Source organism: Pteronotus mesoamericanus, unplaced genomic scaffold (genome assembly GCF_021234165.1).
Source record: "Pteronotus mesoamericanus isolate MK-2021 breed Mesoamerican mustached bat unplaced genomic scaffold, CSHL_Meso_final contig_177, whole genome shotgun sequence".
Lineage (NCBI taxonomy): Eukaryota > Metazoa > Chordata > Mammalia > Chiroptera > Mormoopidae > Pteronotus > Pteronotus mesoamericanus.
The window spans coordinates 5176086-5199889 of NW_026555073.1; the positions used below are offsets into that span (position 1 = coordinate 5176086).

The following is a 23804-nucleotide window of genomic DNA, read 5'->3' on the forward strand; positions in this document are numbered from 1 at the left end:
TTTTTCACATACATTTGTCTCCATTTACTGGCTACCACTTTCCCCTGCCCCACCCACTCTCCTCCCCGCCTCAATCCCTCACCTTGGCTTCGTCCATGTGTCCTTCATACCTGTTCCTTGATCTGACCCTTCCCCTTCCCCTCCCTGCTACCCCCCCTTCCCTAACCTCCCTCCAGTCCCCTTTGGTGGGAAACCAAATTTAAAGACAAGATTTTATCAGCTCTGTACAGAATCCCAACTGAGACATGTGTAGAATGTCATTTTATCCATTGTCCCTGAGCAGTAACAAGAAAAGTTCTCAGAGAACAATAGGATTCCAGCAATAGCGATAATTATTTCTAAATTCTTGTGCTTGCAGTAAGGACAACTGGTCTGTTATTCTTTCATGGGGAATCATTGATTCCAGAAGAGTAGTGAGTCAGCTCAGTTATCGCTAGAAAGAGATGTAATGGGGGAGGGGAGGGTGCAGGTGTTATTTCTTCCAAAGGGAGGCCTGTTTACAGATCTCTTTCATACACAAACACACCCCATGATTTATGGATTTAGAAATCTGAAATGCAATGGGGTTTAGGGTACAGGTGTTATTTATTCCAAAGGGAGGCCTGTTTTCAGATCTCTTTCACATACAAACATGCCCCATGACTTACGGATTTAGAAATTTGAAAAGAACCTCACAGGTCTGTCTAAACCCCCAGCTCCCTCCACACCCTAACAATAATGACATCATCAAATTGTCCTTTAGGCATTGCTGGTGAACTCCTCCAGTTACAGTTAGCTCACAATTCTTGAGACATCCCTATTCCATTTTTGGTCAGCTCCAAACTTTAGAAATATTTTCCTGAGGTTGAGCTGACAACTGTTTCCTTTTATGTTTCTTTCATACTAATAATTCACAGTTGTAAACTCGTCTCTATTCTTGTGAAAGCTTTTGTAATGGAAGCCTTCTCTCCTCTAAGTTAATAGTCCCTATTGCTCTAACCACTCTATACGCTGTGATGTCTACAGGCCTCTCCTCTCAACATGTTCCACTTTGTCCGCTTCTTTCTTCTTGAAAGGGTGGTCTCAAGAACTGAATTTCACACTCCAAATATGGTTTGATTAGCATCATATAGACTAGTGTGGGATCCTCATTCTGGATCCTATGTTTCTCTTTTATGCCTTCTATTTGGTGAGGAATGGTTATCTTATTGTGGTTTTAATTTGCATTCCCCTGATTACTAGGCAGTTGTTCACCTTTTTACATTTTATTGCCTTTTGGATATTTTATTTTGTGGAATATCTGTTTAGAAATTTTGAAAAAGAGCAAAGACATTCTTTTTCCACTGGTTTGCAATGCCACTTTTGTCAAAGATCAAGTGATCAAACATGCCTGGGTGTTTTGTTGCTGGTATCTTTTTTTATCTATTTATGTCTACCTATGCTTTTTTGTCTTTTTTACTGAATTTATTCGGGTGACATTGGTTAATAAAACCATACTGGTTTCAAGTGTACAACTCAACGAAATATCATCGTGCACCCATTGCCCCAAGTAAAGTCTCTTTCCATTACATTTACTCTGTTTACCCTTTCCCACCACCCCTGCCCCACTTTCCCTCTGATAATGATCATACTGTTGCCTGTTTCTGTGTGTGCGCATGCGCACGCGCGTGTGTGTTTTTCTTAATCCCTTCACCTTTTTTACACAGCCCCCCAACCACCCTCGCCTTTGACACATGTTAGTCTGTCATATTGTCCCTCTAATTCCCCGATTTGAGCCTCTGCTTCCTCTAACTGGCTGTTGAATCCTTCTACTCTATTCTTCATCTCAGATACTGTGTTCTTCATTTCTGACTGGTTCTTTTTTATGGTTTCTATGTCCTTTTTAGTGCTTTGGATCTCTTTGATGCTTTAGGTTCTCCCCTAGATCATCCATTCTTCCCCTTAAGGTCCTTGACCATTTTTATAACCATTGTTTTGAATTCTGCATCTGGTATTTTGGTTGTTTCCATTTCATTTCATTCTTATTCTGGGGGATATCTCTTATTCTTTCACTTGGGGCATGTTTATTTGTGGTTCCATTTTGTCTGCCTTCTTGTCTTTATCACTATGTATTAGGTAGATCTGCTATGACTCCCAAACTTGTTGTGGTGGTTTTATGTTGTAGGTGCCTTATGGCGCTTATGGGTGCAATCTTCCAGATCACCTGAGCGAAGTGTTCTGGGAATGTCTCCTGTGTGGATTATATGAGACTCCCTGTGTAGTTGAGTCTTGAATGCTGTTGGCCCAATTGTGTGTGAGGTGAACCCTCAGGCTGGCTGACTCTAAGGATAGACCACAGAGGCTGCCCCCTGGGGAGGGTCTTTTTTTGCAAGGTCTAGTTCTTGCCAGGATCTTCCTTTGGGTGTGCCACTTGTGTGATTAGTTAGGTCATGCTCTGGTATGGTCTGAAGCCTACACCTGGTTGTGTTTGTCCTGGATCCACTAGTTCAGGGTTCCAGTGCAGGTTAACATCAGATGCTGCTTGTAACCTGCCTTGGGCTATCCGCTTGGAGCTGTCACACAATTTGTTATCTGTGGCTGCCTCTACTGGGACTGGGTGTGCTCTGGTACCTTTATTACATTCCATGTGTCCATATACCTTTGTGCCAATATCACACTATCTTAATTACTATCAATTTTAATGAATTGAAATCTGTTACAGCAAGTTTTCCTACTTCGGTTTTCTTTGTTTAGTGTCTTGACTGTTCATAGTCTTTTATGATTCCCTTTAATAAGTTAGCATGTTTGTAACTGCAATCCAAAAATACAATTATTTTTTGGATAGTGACCTTGTATACAGAAAATTTGCTAAATATAAATGTTAATATTAATAATATAAACATAAATGTTAATATTAATAATGTACCTGTGTATATTTTAGCATTTATATTTATACAGTAATATCATTCAAGAAAGTGACAGTTTTATTTTTTCTTTCCATTCATATATTATTTTCATTTTCTTATTGAACTGACACTTCTAAATCATTCATTCTGTGTACTGTTGCTGTCTAATAAAAAACTCTGAAACATGGCACCATGAAAAAACCATTTGATCGTGCTGAAAGATTCTATAGGCCAGGAATTCAGCCACAGCACAGCAGTGAATATTATCTCCAGTGTCTGTGGCCTCATCTACAAAGTCTTTAAGGGTGACAGTAACTTAATGGCTGGAGGCAAAAATCATATGGAGACTTCTTTCTTCATGTATCAGGTGTGTATGTGGAGGTGACTCAAGCACTAAGCTCATCTGCAAATGGTGTCAAGAGTGCTTCCATGTGACCTGAACATGTGACTTAGTCTTCCTTGTGGCATCTTCAGATAGTTGATCTTAAAATGCAGATCAGAGCTCCAGAGAATAAGGCAGAAGCTTTATGACCTTTTATGCCCTTACCTTGGAAGACACATAGCATTGCTTCTCCAAAAAGCTATACTCCACAAACACAGAAAACAAAACTGGACCACATCCCCAACGGACATTGATTAGAGTGAGGTAATCTGATATTGCTCCAAAAGCAATAGTAATTACTCTTTGAAATAAAATATCATCCAGACTCTTACTGTTACTAATTTTTTTTCACCAACAATCTCTAGCACTTGAAAATAATACTGTTTAGACAATAATCAAAACAGCATGTTGTTGGCAGAAAAACAGACACACAGACCAATGGAACAGAAGTGTGAGCCCAGAAATAAACCCATATGTATATGGGCAAATAATTTTTTATAAAGAACCCAAAAACATACAATGGAAAAAAGAATGTTTCCTCAATAAATGGTTCTGGGAAAAATTGGAAAAGCACATAGAAAAGAATGAAACTAGACTGTTGTTTATGCTTATACACAAAAATAAACTCAAAATGTACCAAAGACCTAAATATAAGACCTGAAACAATAAATTGACATAGAAGAAAACATAGGTACTAAACTTATGGACCTGAGTCATAGAGAAGATTTTATGAATTTGACCCCAAAGGTAAAGGAAGTGAAGGCAAAAATAAATGAATGGGACTATATTAAACAAAAAAAGCTTCTGCACAACAGAAATGGCCCAGAAAACAAAAATGCAACCAACCCAATGGAAGAAAATATTTGCAAACAACAGTTCTGACAAGGGGTTAATTTCTAAAATATATAAAAACTTATACAACTCAACACCAAACAAACAATCCAATTAAAAAAAATAGGGAAATGAGTTGAACAGACACTTCTTCCAAGAAGACCTCCAAATGGCAAACAGATATATGAAAAGATGCTCAACTTCACTAGCTATTAAGAAAATGCAAATAAAAACTGCAATGAAATACCACCTCACAGCTGGTATTAGAATAGCCATTATCATCAAGACAGGAAATAACAAGTGTTGGAGGAGTTGCGGAGTAAAAGGAACCCTCATTCACTGCTGGTGCGAATGTAAACTGGTGTAGCTACCATGGAAAACAGTATGGAAGTTCCTCAAAAAATTAAGAATAGAGTTACCATATGACCCAGCAAACCATCTTTGATGTATCTACCCCCAAAATTTGAAAAACATTTATGTGCAAATGTATATGCACTACTATGTTCACTGCAGCATTATTCATGGTGGCCAAGATATTGAAACAACCAAAGTGTTCCTCAAAATATGATTGGATAAGGAACTTGTGGTACATATACACAGTGGAATACTACTCAGCCATAAGAAAAGGCAAAATACTGCCACTTGCAACAACAGGGATGGATCTTGAGAATATTATGCTAAGTGAAATAAATCAGACAGAAAAAGTTAAGAATCATATGATTTCATTCATATGTGGGATATAAAAGTGGAAGTTATAAACAAACAAACAAGAAAAACAAACAGAAGGTCATAGACACAGACAACAGTATGGTGGTTATCAGAGGGGAAGGGGGAGGAGGGTAGTGAAGGATAAAGGTGGTCAAATATATGGTGATGGAAGTTGATTTGACTTTAGGTTGTTGTGAGGTGGTATTTCATTGCAGTTTTTACAGGTGATATATTATAAAATCATACAGGTGATATATTATAAAATCATACAGCTGAAATTGTATAATCTCATTAACTATTGTCACCCCAATAAATTTAATTTCAAAAACTACCTAAGAATAGATTTAACCAGGGAGGTAAAAAATTTGTACTTGGAAATTTATAAGATGTTTAAGAAAATAATATCCTGCTTAAAAAGAGAAATTATTCTAAATGATTAGAAATGATACTAAAAAGCAATGAAAGAGAAAAATCATAAGAGCAGCCTCCCCCCAAAAATAACAGACATATTACTATAGAAGGTGAAGCAATATGACCTGCTGCTGACTGCTCATCAAAAAATAAAAGGAGACAGAAGACAATGGAAAGATAGCTCTAGTGTACTGAAAGAATCCAACTTTCAAAAAAGAAGTCTAAAACTAACAAATATTTCTTTTCAATTAATGTCAAATTAAGACAGTTTCAGATAAACAAAACAGTAATTTTCACCAGCAGTCCCATACTAATTAAAATAGTAATGGATGTATTTCAGGCAAAATAAAAATGTTATAGATGAAAACTGAGAGATGCAGCATGGAAATATTTGAGTCAATCTGAAATAAACAATGACCATGTGAAACAATAATAACTGTGTCATTTGGAGTTTAAAATATGTTCAGAATTAAAGGCACAAGAAAATTTTAATATAAATTGGATAAATGTCATTCAGAGATTCAAAGATCTTTATAGTATCCAGGAAATGGTAGAAGGATACATATATAAAAGTTTAACCAGCTAATAGAATATCAAAGTGAAAAAATAAAAATCAATCTAAAATGAGGAGAAACTGGAAAGTAAAAGCAACAGAAATGAGTGCGACATCTCATAGTAATAAGTCATATATATGTATATATACACACAAATATTTTATATATATGAAATACATTACATGTAAAGAGAGTCACTAATCAAATTAAAAGCTAAAGATTTTTAGACTGCGTAAGCTGAAAATCCAACTTTATTCCACCTATAAGAGATACATGTTGCCCTGGCTGGTGTGGCTCAGCAGGCTGAGTGCCATCCTGAGGACCAAAGCGTTGCTGGTTTGATTCCCAGTCAGGGCACATGTCTGGGTTGTGGGCCAGGTACCCAGCAGGGGGCATGCAAGAGGCAGCCACATATTGATATTTCTCTCCCTCTCTTTCTCCCTCCCTTCCCCTCTCTAAAAAATAAAGAATAAAATCTTTTAAAAAAGAGATACATGTTAACTCAAAATAAAGATAGAAAAAATACACAATGGAAAAACTACCCCCTAAAGAAAGTTGGTCTAGCTATAGTAATACCAGACAAAATAGACTTTAAAGCAACAACTTACTAGAGGTTAAAAATGCATTTCATAATGATAAAACAGCTAATTTACCAGTGAATATATATAGTTATTCTAAATGTATATGTACCTAGTCACACTTAATGCCACCTAGGAATATTAAATAAATAAAACATTAAAAGTCCGAATTATAAGGAGAAATATACACATTCACAATAATAGAGGGATATTTTAACAGTTTTCTGTTAAATAGAAAAACCAGGCTAAAATCAGTATAAGGCATAAATGATTTGAAAAACACAATTAAGAAACTTGGCCTGAGGGACAAAAAAAAAAAAACATTTTACCCCATGACTGTACAGTATATATCATTTTCAGGTGCACATGAAATCTTATAAAACTGACATATGTTGTACTATTAAGCCTTAATCAATTTCAAGGGATTGAAGTCACACAGAATATATTTAGCTATAAATCCATAACAAAACAAAATTATAGGATCCTAATATGTTTGAGGAATTAAGCAACATACCTCTAAACAATCCAAGAGTCAAAGAATAAAAATACACCATTGAAACTAGAAAAGTTTAAACTGAACAATGATGAAAACATATCAAAAGTTGTAGTATTCACAAGCTGAAAATGGAACTGCCTTTTGATCCAGTGATTCCCCTGCTGGGACTATACCCTGAGAACACCAAAACGCCAATACAAAAGAACCTATGCACCCCAATGTTCATAGCAGCACAATTTACAATAGCCAAGTGCTGGAAGCAACCTAAATGCCCATCAGTAGATGATTGGATCAAAAAATTATAGTACATATACACAATGGAATACTACGGAGCAGAAAGAAAAAAAGAACTACTAAACTTCGCGACAGCATGGATGGGACTGGAGAGCATCATGCTAAGCGAAATAAGCCAGGGGGCGACAGACAAATACCATATGATCTCACCTATAAGCGGAACCTAACCAACAATGCAAAGATGCAAGGAAAATATGACCAGCAACACTGAAAGGAAAAGAAATCAACAGAGAGAAGAGGGAAGGGGGGGCAGGGAAAGGGAAGGGAAGGGGAAAGTCAAGGAACATATAGCAAAGACTCATGGACAAAACCAAAGGGGAAGAGCTGAGGGAGGGAATGAGGGAGGGGGCAAGGGAAAGAGGTGGGGGGGGGGAGGCAGAGACAAATGTATTTAAAAAGTAAATAAATTGAAAAAAAAAGAAAAAAAAAGTTGTAGTATTCAGTTAAAGCCACATTTACAAGGAAATGTGTGATTTAAGCACCAGTCTCAAGAAAGCACATTAAATTAAACCCAAAGAAAATAAAAGGAAAAAGGGAGGATTAACAAACATAAGCACAGAAATTACTGAAATAAAAAATAAAATAGACAATACAGTCAGCAAAGCCAAAAGTTAGTTCTTTCATAAAAAGTAACAAAGTTCATAAACCCTTAGAGAGATTGACTTTGAGAGACAGACAGAAAGACAGACAGAGACAAAGACAGAGAAACTGCATTATCCTATCTCAGGAATGAAAAGAACACACCACAACGTGTATAATTTTGAAAATATTAATAATTTTATGGAAGTAAAGGAAATGAAATGGTCAAATTACTAGAATAATATAACTTACTAGAATGTACACAAAATGGCCTAAATAGTTCTATAACCACTAAGAACTTACATATAATTAAAACCTTGCCAAAGAATAATTTATATATAATTAAAACCTTACCACAAAGTAAACTACAGGCCCTAATGGTTTCCTTGGCAAATTCTACCAAAATTTTAAGGAATAAAGAATACCAGTTTTATCCAAATTTCTTCAGACAATAGACAAAAAGGGCTATTTCCAGATCACTTTAATGACAGCTTCATATTCATTTCAAAACCTGATGAGTAACAAGAAAATAAACCAGTAGTCCCATCCCACTATTGAAAAATAGAGGCAAAGTTGCTGAACAAAACAATAGTAAACCAAATTTAGTATTAGTAAAAATCATATGGCCATGCAGAAGCCACAGTCTCGGTTTTTTCCACGCCCCGCCGCGATCAACAGCACCGGTGTTCTTCGACGTCACTGCCGACAGTGAGCCCTTGGGCCGTGTCTCCTTCGAGCTGTTTGCAGACTAAGTTCCAAAGACAGCAGAAAACTTTCATGCTTTAAACACTGGGGAGAAAGGATTTGCTTATAAAGGTTTCTGCTTTCACAGAATTATTCCAGGCTTGACGTGACAGGGTGGTGACTTCACACGCCTTCAATTAACCCCTTGTCTATCTACGGGGAGAAATTTGATGATGAGAATTTCATCCTGAAGCACACGGGTCCTGGCATCTTGTCCACGGCAAATGTTGGACCCAACACAAGTGGTTCCAAGGTTTTCATCTGCACAGTCAAGACTCACTGGGTGGACGGCAAGCATGCGGTCTTCGGCCAGGGGAAAGACGGCGTGGATGTTGTCACAGCCGTGGAGCACTGTGGGTTCAGGAATGGCAAGACCAGCAAGAAGATCACCATTACTGACTGTGACAACTCTCATAAATTTGACTTATGCTTTATCTTAACCACCAGACCATTCCTTCTGCAGCTCAGAAGAGTACCCCTTCACCCCCATCTGCTTGGAATGTTCTATAATCTTCGTGTTCTCACCGCAGTTCATTGGGTTTCTTGTTTTCCTTACCCCTTCCAAGTCTAGCTGGACTGCAGAGTTAACTTTATGATTATTAAATAACAACTAAACAACAAAAAATAATAAAATAAAATAAAATACATAATACTTTATGACCAAGTTGGGTTATTCTACGAATTCAGTATTGCCTCAGTATTTGAAAAGCAATCAATGCAATTTTTTGAGTCTTTGTGTCAATGATTTCTAGTTATTTTTTGACTGAAAAAAGGAGGTAAGGAAAATCTCCACTATTTTTAATAAAGGATGATATAACTTAACTAAAATAATTCTTGAAATTAAGTAGGAAATCTACTATATTTATTTGGAAACAGGGATAATTGTTCCTTTAGCAAAGAAACCAGATTTTCTTTTGTCCTTGAAACGTTCAGGTTTTATACAGATTGTATATTTCATAGAGTAAGGATATAGACTAAACTTGTCTACCTAATGCCTATGTAAGGGAATGTTACATTAATATAGAAATTAAAATAGTTTTGAAATGATATGTTTTTCTAAGGTGTGTTTTTCGAATGAATTTCACAGAGACAGTTTTATTTTTAAGAAAACTTGAAAAAATATTTTATTGTTTATGCTCTTACTGTTGTCCCAATTTTTCCCTCTTCACTCCCTCCCCCCAGCCTCATTATTTGAGTAAAGGAGAAAAACATTAAGATCATCGAAATAGTTGGAGAGAGTGATTTGATAAATTTAACATCTTTTCATGAGTAAAAAAATAGCAAAATGGGAATAAAAAGGAGGATATTGAATCTGATTTTAAAAGGGTACAAGAACCTAAAACAAATATCATACTTACAGGTGAAATATTGAGATTTTTTTTTTCTCTCAGAGAGGGAATGGAGAATACAGGTTCACTGTTACCTTTTATGCTTAACCTGCTGTTAGATATTCTAGCCAATACAGTAAGACAAGAAAAATAAAATAAAGATATAATGATTTGAAGGGGAAAATTTAAATATCATTATTTATAAATAATATTTGTGCATGTAAAAATCCAAAAATCTATAGAGGAACTATTTTAAATAATAAATTAATTTATTTGGCAAGAAAGAGGGATGTAAGTTCAATATATAAACAGAATGGTATTCCAACATATTAGCAATAGATGTAGGAACTGTACCTTTAAAAATATATTAAAGTGCTCATCGGTAAATGAGTGCATCAAAAAACTTGTACATTACACAATAAAATCTGCAGCAGAAAAAGAGCTACTAGCAACACATGACAACGGAGACAAGAAAAAAAAAACCAAACATGATTTCACCAATAAGTAGAACCTAATCAATAAAACAAACAAGCAAAACAGAACTAGAGACATTAAAATAAAGAACATACTGACAGTGACCGGGGGGAGGGAGGAGGGGGATAAAGGCAGAAAGAAAGGGAAGGGTCATCAAGGAACAGGTATAAAGAACCCATGGACAAACCTAAAGGCGGGTAGGACTGAGTGTGGGAGGTGGGGGTGGGTAAGGCAGGGGAGAGTAATGGGGGGAAATGGGGACAACTGTAATTGAACAACAATAAAAAAACAATATATAAAATAGTGTAAAATATCAAATACCTAAAATCTATTTTTCCTCAGACCTTTTTATTTTTATTTTTATTTATTTTAATTTTATTGAAATTAATGGGGTGACATTGGTTACTAAAATTATCAAAGTTTTAGGCATACAATTCTATAATCCATCATCTGTATATTGTATTGTGTGTTCACCACCCAAAGTCAAGTCTCCTCCCATCACTCTTTATGCCCTGTCTACCTTCTACCTGTCCCTACTCCTCCTCTGGCAATCACCATCATGTTTCCTGTGTCCATGAGTTTTGGGCTTTTTTTTTTCTTTTTTTGCTTAATCCCTTCTCTTTTTTCACCCAGTCCTCTAACCCCTCTCTCCTCTTAACAGCTTGTCAGTCTGTTTTCCGTATCTATGAGTCAGTTTCTATTTTGTTCCTCAATATATTTTGTTCATTAGGTTGCCTGTGTAGGTGCAATCAAATGGTACTTGTCTTTCTCTGACTGGCTTATTTCGCTTAGCATAAACTTTCCAGGTCCCTCCGTGTTGTTGCAAATGGTTAAGATTTCCTTCTTTTTTACTGCCAAGAAGAATTCCATTGTGTGAATGTACCACAACATTTGTATCCCCTCATCTATTCATGGGCACTCCTGCTGCTTGCAAATCTTGGCTTGAAATAATACAATGAGCATAGGGGTGCACATATTGTTTTGAATTAGTATTTCAGGCTTCATCAGATATATTCCTAGAAGTGGAATCACCGGCTCAAAAGGCCATTTCATTTTTAATTTTTTAAGACAACTCCACACTGCTTTCCATAGCGGCTGCACCAGTCTGCATTCCTATTAACAGTGCAAAAGGATTCCTTTCTTCCACATCTTCCTTAGCACTTGTTGGTTTTTTTAAAATTTTAATTAATTAATTTATTTTTCCAAATACATTTGTCTCTGCCTACCCCCCACCACTTTCCCTTGCCCCCTCCCTCCCTCCCTCCCTTCCTCCCTCAACTCTTCCCCTTTGGTTTTGTCTACAAGTCCTTGCTATATGTTCCTTGACTTTCCCCTTCCCTTCCTTTACCCCACCCCCCCTTCCCTCTTGTCTCTGTTGGTTTCTTTTCCTTTCAGTGTTGCTGGTCTTATTTTCCTTGCATCTTTGTATTGTTGGTTAGGTTCCACTTATAGGTGAGATCATATGGTATTTGTCTTTCGCCCCCTGGCTTATTTTGCTTAGCATAATGCTCTCCAGTTCCATCCATGCTGTCGCGAAGTTTAGTAGTTCTTCTTTTCTTTCTGCTGCGTAGTATTCCATTGTGTAAATGTACCATAATTTTTTGATCCAATCATCTACTGATGGGCATTTAAGTTGCTTCCAACACTTGGCGTTTTTGTTAATTTATTGATGGTAGCCATTCTGACAGGTGTGAGGTGGTATCTCATTATGGTTTTATTTTGCATTTCAACGACAGTTAATGACGTTGAGCATATTTTCATATGTCTATGAATGTGTTTAAACACAATAAAGCTAAATAAAACAGAAAGCTAAGGAACAATGAACACTGGATTCAGGTTAGGTGACCCAGGGAAATGGAATACTGGCAGGAAAATATGTGGATAAATGTGAAGTTACTCTCAGGGCCTAAGTTTCTTTTTGGGTGTTGGTTTTGTGCATGCTTATTACATTATACAAAATGATTGACTGAAGAAATGACTCAAAGTAGTTCATGTATAAGACCAATGAAAAGAGTAGACCATAGAAAATGTTTATGATGAAGCCAATTCTGTACTTCTGAGATCCAAAATTTTAGAAAATAATTTAAAAATTATGATGAAAAATGTTTGGTATCAACTTAAAAATATGGAGATTACATATATGTTTTCAAAATTATTTTAAGGGGTATGTAAGAAAACTGTTTAAAGATGACTGAGCCAGAGAACATTTTTCCACCTTAGATTAATGGTATGAATTTTTTCAAATGCCTTCTAAAAATTAAAATATAATGCCGAGCCATTCTCCTTTCTACTACTCTATTAACGCTATAAGGAAACTTTAACTTTCCTCCTGCCACCAAGATGACAAAAAGAAAGAAGTCTAAGGGGAAGAAGACATCTTGTCATGAAGAAGTGGGAGGCCAAGAAGGTGGTAAATCCCCTGTTTGAGAAAAGGCCCTAGAATTTTGGCATTGGACAGTCCATCCAGCCTCAAAGGGACCTCACCTGCTTTATCAAATGACTCTGCTACATTCAGCTGCAGAGGCAAAGGGTTATTCTCTACAAGCATCTGAAAGAGTCTCCTGCCATTAACCAGTTCAACCAGGCATTGAAACATCCAACAGTTACACAGCTGCTCAAGCTGGTCCACAAGTACAGACCAGAGACAAAGTAAGAGAAGAAGCAGAGATTGCTGGCCCAGGTTGAGAAAAAGGCTGCTGGCAAAGGGGATGTGCCCATCAAGAGGCCATCCGTCCCTCGAGCAAAGGTTAACATTCTCATCGCCTTGGTGGGGAGCAAGAAGGTCCAGCTGGTAGCGATTGCGCAGGATGTGGATCCCATCGTGCTGGTTGTCTTTCTGCCGGCCCTGTGCGGGAAGACGAGGGTTCCCTACTGCATCGCCAAGGGCAAGGCCAAAGGGGGCCTCTAGTCCACAGGAAGGCATGAACCATTGTCGTTTTTAAACAGATTAACTTGGAAGACAAAGGAGCTCTGGCTAAGCTGGTGGAAGCTGTCTGGACCAATTACAAGGACAGATGTGATGAGATCCACTGCCACTAGGGAGGCAACATCCTGGGGTCCAAAGTCAGTGGCTCACATTGCCAAACTGGAAAAGGCCAGGGCTAAAGACCTGGCCGCCAAGATGGCTAAGTGTACACTGTTGAATTTTTCATACATAAAAAAGTAATAAAAATTCTTCAAACAAACAAACAAAACAGAAACTTGAAATAGAACTGTATTTTCAAAACTATATTTTATAAAACATTAGTTTGGGTAATGCTGATTAAGTAATGTGCTCACACTAGTGAGCACACACATCTCACCTCCACAATACAGGGTGGGACAAAAGTAGGTTTACAGTTGTGAGTACATAACACACAGGGTTTATATTCTTATATTTATTAATTATTGTATTATTTTCCATATGAACAACTGTAAACCTACTTTTGTCCAACCTTGTAGTTAGGCTCACATTTGGGGAAGACTGCATACTGTATTACCCTATTGGAAACATGAAATACATTTTAGTGTACTAAAATTCTGAAAAGTTCTGCAGTGAATACCCATGACGACATTTAATTTTGCTTAATCTCATGTTTCCTAGACTTACCTGTCCACAGAAAGTAAATATAATTTTAGCAGCATTTGATGTTCTGAGGGATACCAGTTTAGGTAACAGTGGTCTATTAGTCTAGCATAATATATTAGTGAACCCATACCGACTTTCAGTAGTTACCATTTCCTTTTCAAAATACTTTTTAATACACTTAGAATCTTTGTTAAAATTCCTCTCTCATTCAAATAAATTACATGTATTCTCTCATCATCAGTTTTGGCGACCTCTTTTATTCTTCTTATTAACAGCACTAATAATAATTCATCAATTTCATTTACTAATATCCTCATTACTCGAAAAAGTTGTTTTCCCATGCTTCATAGAGCCTGAGAATTAGGATAAGGGTACCATGTGTAATACCATGCAAGTATTTGGAATGGGATTACATTCTATAATAAAACATACGAATGTTACTCTTATGAAAAGATAGATTGCATAAAAAGAATTCTTTTATTTTTAGACAATAAGACTGAAAAGAAACACTTTTGCACCGGTTATTATGTGCCAAGCACTGTGTACAGTCTGTATGCACATTATTTAATCTAAATCTTCATAACAATGCTGTAAAATAGTTATCATTGCCCTATTTGACAGAAGATAAAGATAAGGCACAGTGTTTAATAATGCGCAAGGTTGTGTAGAGACGCAATATTTCAAAATTATGTTTAATTCCATATGTTCTTAACCACTATGCAATACTGCCTCCCTGAGGACAAAGACTGTATTTCATTTATATCTTAATACTTCAGAATGTCTAGCATAGCAGTTGCTCAAAAAATCTTTGCTGAATGAATGAATATATTAATAAATACATTTCAGCTAGGGAATTTCATGCATTCAAAGAATTTATATGCTTTCTAGGAAAATATTTCTATCAGTCTTAGAACTTCAATTCTTATTTATTAATGTTGTTCTACTCTACTGGTCTATAGTAGTCTAAATATCATTAATGTCTTTCAAAATCAATTCTTCAAATTATGGAAACTAAAACAAGGGCAGATTTTAAAAACAGCTTAATAGATTTCTGCAAACCCTTAATAAAAAACTGAAGGATGTGGGAGGTCTTCACGGATAAGTGCATCAGTGTAATGAGCAAAGATTTTTTAAAGGTATGATTCTTATTTTCCACTAATGAGGTTCTATTATTTCACTAGGGAGTGATCATGTTAGATATCACTAAGTATTGTGATAGTATTGGCATCATTTAACTTAGAAATTATAGAAAAATTATTTTTAATCTTTCAAGGTCTTTCTCGGTTCATTATCTTAATTTAATACCTAATAAATCATTAAGGGTTCACCATCTGATAAAAACAAGCAAAACTTTCCTGGCTGGTGTAGCTCAGCGGACTGACCTGCAAACCCAAGCGTTGCTGGTTCAGTTCCCAGTCAGAGCACATGCCTGGGTTGCAGGCCAGGTCCCCTGTAGGGCGCGTGAGAGGCAATCACACATGGATGTTTCTCTCTCTCTCTTTCTCCTTCCCTTCCCCTCTCTAAAATGAATAAATAAAATCTATTTTTAAAAAAGCTGGGCCTGAAAAGGTTATATTTAATGGTCAGCTACCACATGCAAGGCACTGTGTGCATTATGAAAGAGACAGAAATGCATTAATACAGGATGCCTACACTTAAGTTCATAGCTTTGTAGGAATGACTGACAAGAAACAAAAATTATGGAAATGACTGAAGAGTGTTATAGAAAACTGCATTTAAAATACAGTGGGAGGACAGTAAAGAAAAAGACTAAACCTGCTTGGATGAAATATTCAAGGCTTGTTGAGGAGTTAACTTTCTTCTTTTAAAATGTTATTTGTATTGTTCTGGATTTAGAATGTACTTAAATGATTCAAAAAATAAAGCAAAAAATCAAGGTTTATATTGGGAAGTCCCATTCCTATCTCTTCTCCATCAGCACCTCTTTCTTTTACACCCTGCAACTGAGTGCTTTCGTTAATTCTTGTGGATACTTGCAGTGTTTTTCTATGTAAATACAAGAAAATGAAGATATATGCCATTATTACTTCTGTCCTTTATTCAAAAGGTATTTTATTATAGGTCCTCTTCATTTTCATACTCTCTTTCACTTAACTGTATATCCTGGAGATCTTTGCATATCAGTATATACAGAGAGGTTCCTCATGGTTTTTATAAACAGGTGTATAATGCTTCATTATATGGTTTACCACAACTTATTTAAGTTCTCTAGTGATGGACATTTGAGTTATTTCCAATCTTCTATTACAAACAGTACACCAATAAATAGCTTTGTATACATATGAAGATATATTTGTAGACACAAATTCTCATTAGGATTGATGAGTCAAAAGATAAATTCATTTATATTTTTGATAAATACTATCAAATTATACTCCATAGGTATTGAGAATGTTTATTTCCCAAAACTGATTGGTAAAAAGTATCTTTCATTGGCATTTAATGCATAATTCTCTTATTATAAGTGAGATGGAACGTTTTTTATATGTATGGGAAATTTGTACTCACTTTTCTCTGAAGTGTCCGTTTATGTCTTTTTCTCATTTTCCTCCATTAGATTACTTGTCTTTTTCATATTAGCTTCTAGGACCTCTTAATAAACTAGAAATATTTGCTCTCATCTGTGATTTAAGTTGCAAATATTTGTCCAGCTTTTTATTGTTTTAAAAATATACAACTTTTTTTGTCATGCAGAAGTGTCTTTTTAAAAATGTAGTTTATGCTATTTATTGATCTTTTATTTTTTGGCTTCTCAATCTTGAACCACAGTTTTAAAAGCCTTTTCTCTTCCTCAATTATTAAAAAATTTACCTGTGTTTTCTTCACATTCTTCTATAGCTTTTTTTCTCTTTAACATCAGGAGTTTACCTTGGGTGTTCAGCGTTCATTATGACAATCTTTTTGCATGTATTTCTTCCTTTACTTTTTGCTGGCATATTTTACAGCAATTTTCAGACATCATGTGTGCTTCCTCCTAAGTATAATAACTAATTTATAGGACTTATTGTCTCATATAACTACCATGCCATTCTCATACCTAACAAAATTAACAGTAATTCCTTAATACCAACTAATACCCAGGCTACATTAATTATTTCCCTGATTATCTTAAAGATGTCTTTTTATAACCATTTATTTCTTTTCTCATTGCCATCCAAATAAGGTCTACACACTACATTTGGTTTCCCAAATGTATACCCTCTATTTTCCCCTGTATTATGTATAGACATTTAAGGAGCACACAGAAGAGAAACGAAAGGGTGCAGTGTCACTCTTTAAAACGAGATTTAGAGCCTCCTCAAATTCTTTCAAGAAAGAAATAAGATTTAAGCAAATAACTTTTAGCTTTGCCCAGCACATTTAGTTTTATCAAGGCATATGATTCAGAAAAAGTAATTTGCTTTTGATAAGTCTAAACTTTATTACATTAATCTAGAATTCTTCAAATAGTTCCTTGCAAGCATACTTATCAGTTCTTGTTTTATATACTTATTGTTATGTTTGAAATGTTTTCTAATGGGAGGACAAAATAATTTCAGTAATGTATCATAATTAGGGTACAGTATGTGTAATGACCTTGAAGCAGTGTGACCAGAGTGTAGTGAACAAGGGTTTGAGTGACTCGAGATGATGTGCAGAGAAAGAGGCTGCTGCCAACCATGCAGGGCTTTCTAGGGTCATAGGATTTTGGGTTTTATCCAGAGAATAATGGGAAGCCAATAAAAAGTTTTAATTTTTTAGTTGCACACCTTCACCTCAGGAAAATTCAGAATATTTCTATGTTTATTAATTATCTCACATAAAAATACACAAGGAAATGTAAGCTGTTTCTGTCTCATCCACCAACATGTGAGTCAGAACTGATTAAATTATTTTCTCAAGCCTGGGAACATGCCATTATGTTTCTATTCACATTTCCAACAACTCCTGAATTTTATGCAAAACTAGAACCAATCTACTACCTGGCATTTAAGAATTCAGGGTTCAAAAGTTTGTATTTGTAAAGAAAATAAATTATATTTGTGAGAAAAAGAAAATTTGTACAATCATTACCTTTTCAGATATTACTTCAGTGCCATTCATTTTCCTTCCCACTTACCTAAAGTGCAGGGCTTTTTGTCTTTAATGAAAGCTGTAATTTCATGGCCACTGGTTTGTCCATATATAAAATCTCATTTTCTCATAAGCAGATCTCCAAAATGCATTTTATCCATCACTTAATGTTCACCAAATTATACCTACTTTTAGTGTAACACACAGATTGGATATTAAGGCAGATTCCCTTTCGGTCACAATAACAATGTGCTATTCTCGTGGCAGCACCATACATTTTTCTATGTTTGGAATCAACATTCTTGGAAGGCAGAATACTGTAGCAAAAGACTGAAGTCGGTCAGAACAAGAGCCCAATCCCAATTTTATCATATATTTGTAGTATGTCAGGGCTAAGTCACAGTCTGTCTTTTTAGCTTCTTTATCTACATATGAATAACAGAAACTGATAGTGGTTGTGAAGGCTCTGCATGTTAGTCACTATTATTCCTACCATGCAGATAGATTTGGAGGATTTGAGATTTATATACTAATGTGTTTCAAATCCTCTTCTGTACACACACACACACACACACACACACACACACACACACACACACACAGAGTCTGTCCAGAATGTATCCAGCCGTGTAATATAAAAAATAAAGACATTTATTGAAGAAGATACAAAATACAAAGTATGTTTCATCATTTATATATTTCATTGATAATCATTTGTTATTACTGTTTGGAAGACCATTGATTTTACTTTTTTCTTTTTTTTTTTTTGCATCTTTAATTGTTGTTCAAGTACAGTTGACTCCATTATGCCCCTAGTGCATACACTTACAGTCTTATAAATTATACCATTAACATAACTACGCAAACTGGTTTTACTTAATTTTGCCTTATTTTCTTAATATACAGGAGTGGGGCAAAAGTAGGTTTACAGTTGTTTATATGGAAAATAATACAATAATTTATAAATAACACAAAAATAAACTCTGTTTTGCATACTCATGGCTGTAAACCTACTTCCCCCCACCAGCCCATATTCAAGTTTTTTTGTTATACATTTTTTTCTTCTAGAAAAGTAATATTATAAGTGACTTTTGTTTTCCAGGCCGCATTGTCATGGATGTAAAATAGATTTATTCTAACAAATAGTATTTCTATGACTCTGGATTCACTTGCTTCAAAAAATGTAGTGCCTTCTCTACCTCCCTCTACTTATGGCCCTAGTGCAACACAAGTAGATTTGAGAGTCCTTGAGGTACATCTGTCAGATGTTGTGTGAATCAGTCAGTCCTTTGGCTACTGCTTGGTGCCTCCCATTTTCTTACTCTCTCTGCTGTAATTATGTCTTGTCCTTGCCCATGCTAAAAAAAGCTATGGTATCCATTGCCTTTTAAGGCACCTCTCATTACTGATGGCTTTTGAAGGTTCTCACTGCTAATGGTACTCCTGGAAAAATTTTGCATTAAGGTTGCTAATACCTACTGCCTTAGCCTGACAGGAGTATGTGGCCTGAGAATGCCGTCTCCCATCTAAGGTTGCTGACATTAATGCTCCTGATACTTGAATGTAAGGATTAAATACTTAATGTGTCATGAAGAATGACAGAGCTGCGGTAAAGCAGTCATGTAATGCTGTCTAATATGCGAAACAATTCATTGCATTTTTCATTCTTTTATTGTTTAGGTATCCCTCCAGGACTTCAATGTAAGTGCCTGTGAATGAGCTAGGTCAGTGCCTAATGCAACTGAGTGATACATACCTGTGCTGTAATGGAAATCACTCTTTCTAATGGGGCTGACCCATTGAACTCATCTTGTGTTCTGGGATTTTTGTTTTCTGAGGACAAGATATTTTCCAAGAAGTTCTTTGGCCCCTCAGGTAACTGGCTTCCTGGGGCTGCTTTCCTGCCAGTCCCCCCAAAACCTTGAACAAAACATGAGTGTATACTGAGACTCCCTACAACTTTCTCTTTCTAGTAAAAACTTTGTAGTATACAGGCAACAGTGTAAATCTTTATGCAGGAATTAATTACTACATTCTTGCAAGAATGGGAAAAATAAGCACTCTTTTATCTAATCATTCTAAGCTTGATTCACAGGCCCGGATTCTCCCATACCAAATAACCCTGAACTTTGTTTGTGACATCCTCCCCTGGCACAGCCACGGTGACAGAATAAAGCTGGCCTTTAATCCAGATTTCAAATGACTTCTGCTGTGAGTTAGTACTCTTTTTCAAGATGAGCATTTTCTTTTCTCCCTCTGATCCCTTTTTTCCCTACAGAAATAAGCCTCCAGGTCTTTTTTGTGTTATGTAAGTTACTGAGTCCTCTCTGGGTAGCCACATGTTCAAAAAACACTGTCCATTAGAAAGTCTATGGGTAAGGGTAGTCAGGCTCCATAGCTTACGATGACAACCACTCCAGCCTCATTTTCTGACTCACTCTCTACCTATCTTTCTTATGGAAATCAGACACAGTGAGTCTGATTCAGCAAAGGACAGATGATTCATACTCCTGCCTTGGTCCCCAAGTGCTGGACATACCTATGTATGAAAAGTATATTTCTCTAGTTCATCCTCAGGCAATAGATCATGTTTGTAGATCCCCCTGTATTATATCCACCTCATTTTATACCAGCTCTTTTTGCATAGGTGGTGGCCTCAAAATTAATCTAACTAGGTGGGGTATAATGTTCACCTCTCATTCAGTATACTAGAAAGGGTGGCCCAAGGTCTATAACAGTACTCATCACCCATCCTGGAGTCCCTCGCACAGCACACAAGTGTTGACATTGCTGTTGTGAGCCACAGCGATTTTTCATCTGGGGATGCCCGGTTGTTTCTCATTTTATCTAGCCACATGATAGGTCTGGTTTACTGAATAAGCATTCTGAACATCCACTACAAGTTAGGGCTCTGGAGACAGTTGGGATTCTCTATAAATATCAGAAATGAAGGGTAAAGAAAGGGGCATTTTTTAGAGTCTTTATAGCCAAGTGCTAAGAATATCATGTGCTAACTGTTTTGCTCTGTCCACACTACCATTGCCTGGCATGTTTCAGCAAAATCAAACTGTAGGCAGTGAATCTCCTGAGAATCACGATAGTGTGGTTCTGGATTTTTGTGTGTCCATCATTTGGACTACTTTGCATAATAGCTTATATAGAGAGAAGCATTTCCTCCACAAAATCTAAGCAACTGTGATTAGATCCCTTTAATTTTTGGCATGATGGGTAAAATAATTGGTTTACAAGAGTTAGCTGCTCCCACAATTTTGTTATCTGGTTTAAAAACAAGACATCTCTGTTCATTAACACTATGAGTTGGCCATTATGGATTGTTTCCAGATAAGCTGCCAAATTTGGACATCTTTTGCAGTGTGCAGAAGTTTCATAGTGGACGTAATGTCTTCTGTCACCCTTGGCAAGCAAAAAAAAAAAAAAAAATCCAGATCCAAGTAGGTCTAGGATCTTTTCTATTTTAATAGTCATTGCGAATACTGTCATAAATATATGCCAATATCATTTGAGAGAAAACAAATGTGTAAAAAAAATCCCTAATGTTTCTACTTCCCTTGCACAAAGCAGTGCAGAAGTTAGCATAATATCTGATTGACTGCCTGCAAATTATATCATTCTTAAAGTAAAATCTTAATCACCCTAGAAGAATGCTTTTCAAACTGCAGATAATAGCCCATTAAGTAGTGAAATCAAGTCAGTGGGTTGCAAACAGCATTTTTATAAAGTGAAGCATAATAGAACAGAGTAAAAAATATAAGAATGTGCTCTGGCTGGTGTGGCTCAATGGATTGAGCACCAGCCTGTGAACCAAAAGGTTGCCAGTTCAATTCCCAGTGTAGGGAATATGCCTGGGTTGAGGGTCAGGTCCCCAGATGGGCATGTGTGAGAGGCAACAGATCTATGTATCTCTCCTTCTCTTTCTCCCTCCCTTCCCCTCGCTCTAAAGATAAATAAGTAAAATATTTTTAAAAAGAAAGAAATATAAGAATGCATAGTATTTAGAAAAATGATTATTTTGTGAAACTTATGTTTCTGTTCAATATTTTTGTGTGTATGTATGCATATACATTTATGCATAGAGACATAAAATTTATTTTGTACTTTGGATAGTAGTCGTAAAAAATTGAAATTTATTTTCATAGATAAATCACGAGTCCTCTTCGTCTAGAAGGTCCTTTTCTCTTAGCTCATAATGCTCTGCATCTATCTTTTACCCCATAAATTGAGGCAACAAGGATTTATGTAGGGCAACATAGCTGACAGCTACTACAAATATTGTCTGAAGGCAGACACAAGTGTTCAGACATGTTTGCTAAAACAGAGTACCAGGTACTCCAGGAATTCCAAATAGTCCTAATTTCCTCCTTGGGAATAGATTCCATTTCCTATACATGGAACGCGTGAGATGGCATATCTCTGTTGCTAACCCGGTCCTGTAGCATAGATTAAAGCTTTTAAATTTTAATCTGGATAAACCAGCATGCACATATGCCAAGTAACATCTACCCTGAAAGTATTATTGAATCTCTTACCCAAGACAAGCAAGATGTCAGGGACAGTGAAGACCAATGCTGGATATAGCATCTGGGAGTCCGTGCCAACAATGATACTGAAATGACTATTTAGGATCTTGTTGTTAATGCAACTGATTGGCTAGAAGCCAAGAATGTATGAGGTTCTTCTTTGTGTAAGTCTCTAAAAGCATCTCAACGGAACTAATATTTTCTAAATATCTTTTCAAATTGGCTATACTCAGGTGACTTGGGGATTTAAATAGCCAAAATCTGTGTTCTTTCAATACCCTGATAAAGGCAATGCTGTCATTTAGAACTACCAATACTTCTAGGTAGTTCATCTAATCCATTGTCTTTCCATTTGTTATTGTGAGGCAGCAAAGCTATTTTGTTTCTCTGAAGCAGCCTCTTAAGTTGAAAAAGATATGTTTTCCTTACATCAATGATTGGGATTTTATTATTCATATTGAGCAAATATAATTGAGTAATTTATTGAATTTCTAATAAGCCATACTATACATTTTGTTTCTGGTCATAGTAACTGTATGATTAACCCATGCCCAATAAAAAATTTTCAGACTTTGTCTCATTACTGCAACAGGTAAGGTGTATGTACAGAATGATTTGGTAATAATCCCATTAGTGTATACTTTTAAATATGATTTCTCAGATCATTAACCTCTGGTAAAGCCATCTTCTTAGATCAATGGGTATCAACCAAGGAAATTTTTGCCTCTTGGAATATTTAGCAACATCTGAGGACATTTTTGGCCATCAAAACTTTGTGGGGAGTGTCCTACTGAGATCTAATGGGTAGAAGCCAAGGATACTGCTAAACATCATACAATGCACAAGGCAGCCTCCTCCCCTCCCCTGCCCTGCCACACACACACACACACACACAGAATTATTTGGTCTAAAATGTCAATAGTGTTCATGTTGATGTTGAAAAATCTTGTCCTGACCTTGATACTTAACCCTAATATTTCCTTGAGTCATTCAAAGCTAAGGTGAGCTATTCCCTGTATATACCTTCTCGTTTACATAGAATGTATACCATGGCCCTAATTCTGATATTCCTTCTCAAATCCTAATTGTGTTTCTCAGAACTTGAATAGTTCTGAAACTCAAAATTAAGTTAGCTCAGATCTTAAACATAGAATTTTCTAGGATGGTAGCCAGGAGGAAAAAACAGAGTTTGAAAGTTGTTTTTGTTTCTATTCGACTCTAATTCTGGTGAACAAGTATATATAAGGTAAGTAAAGGGAGTTGTGTTATGGATATATCATCAGTCTGCTGCTGGAAATAATATTCTAGGACTTAAAAAAGCTAAAATTAGGCTCAATCAATGTCATGTACACCACAGCAGGATTGGTTCAACTCATCTCAG

The 23804-nt window shown here is 36.1% G+C and overlaps 2 pseudogenes; both read left to right on the plus strand.

The window, feature by feature from the left end:
• Positions 1 to 2408: 2408 nt before the first annotated feature.
• On the plus strand, positions 2409 to 9012 carry LOC129065367 (peptidyl-prolyl cis-trans isomerase A-like; annotated as a pseudogene).
• A 3571-nt stretch (positions 9013 to 12583) lies between these two features.
• LOC129065368 (60S ribosomal protein L7a-like) lies at positions 12584 to 13409 on the plus strand (annotated as a pseudogene).
• The last annotated feature ends 10395 nt before the right edge of the window (positions 13410 to 23804 follow it).